Genomic DNA, 1,016 nt, shown 5'->3' with positions numbered 1-1,016 from the left:
CAATGTTAAGAGTAGTATAGTCTTTTTTCTTTAGGGGCTTTTATGTCTTTATTTGACATGACAGTCGAAGACGGCGTCAGGAAGCGAATGGGACAGAGAGACAGGAGAGGATCGGGAAAGGACCCTGGCCGGACTCGAACCGGGGTCCCCATGGGTGGGTATGCAAGCCCAAATGTGTGGGGCTTAGCATGGTGCGCCACAGCGCCCCCCAAGAGCAGCATATCTTACTGACAATGTTCAGAGCAGTATCGTCTTAACATCCAGACATCCTACTGACAATGTTAAAAGTAGTACCTATAGTCTTAACAATGTTAAATGTTGTAGGCCTATAGTCTTAACATCCAGATATCTTAGTGAAAGTGTAAAGAGCAGTATAGTCTTAATGACTTTCACTAGCTTAGCGACATACTCCCTCTTTTAACTTGTCTTAAAGTAAGACAACGTGAAAAATAAGACACTTAACCACCTTTATAAACCCCAGCCAACGATTTTAGCTGTAGTAAGCCCCAACAATATTAAGAGTAGTATAGTTTTAGCATCCAGATATCTTACTGACAATTTTAAGTGCAATTTAGTCTGACTTTTCAGTCATATACTGACAATGTTAAGAGTAGCTCAGTCTTAACATTCAGACATCCTACTGACAGTCTTAGAAGCTCAGCATCACAGTGACAATCTTATGAATAGCTGCACTCTTAACGTCGTAGTGACAATCTGGAGAATAGCTGCTGCACTCTCATGCACTGAGGCCTTTTAGGAAAGATGATTCCAGCGCACGTAACCTTGACAACACTTCAGAGAGAATAAGAGATGTTCCTTTTAACTATCTGATGGAATGACGTGACAGCACAGACACACACATGCAGACACACACACTCTGACACACAAGCGCGCACACACACATGCGCGCGCACACACACACACACACGCACAGACACACACACAGGCACACTTTGTGATGGAATGACGTGACATTACAGGGACACACACACAGACACACATGAGGGACACTACGG

The sequence above is a fragment of the Engraulis encrasicolus genome, chromosome 22 (genome assembly GCF_034702125.1).
Source record: "Engraulis encrasicolus isolate BLACKSEA-1 chromosome 22, IST_EnEncr_1.0, whole genome shotgun sequence".
In the NCBI taxonomy this organism is placed as follows: domain Eukaryota; kingdom Metazoa; phylum Chordata; class Actinopteri; order Clupeiformes; family Engraulidae; genus Engraulis; species Engraulis encrasicolus.
Note: the sequence above shows the minus strand (reverse complement) of the source record.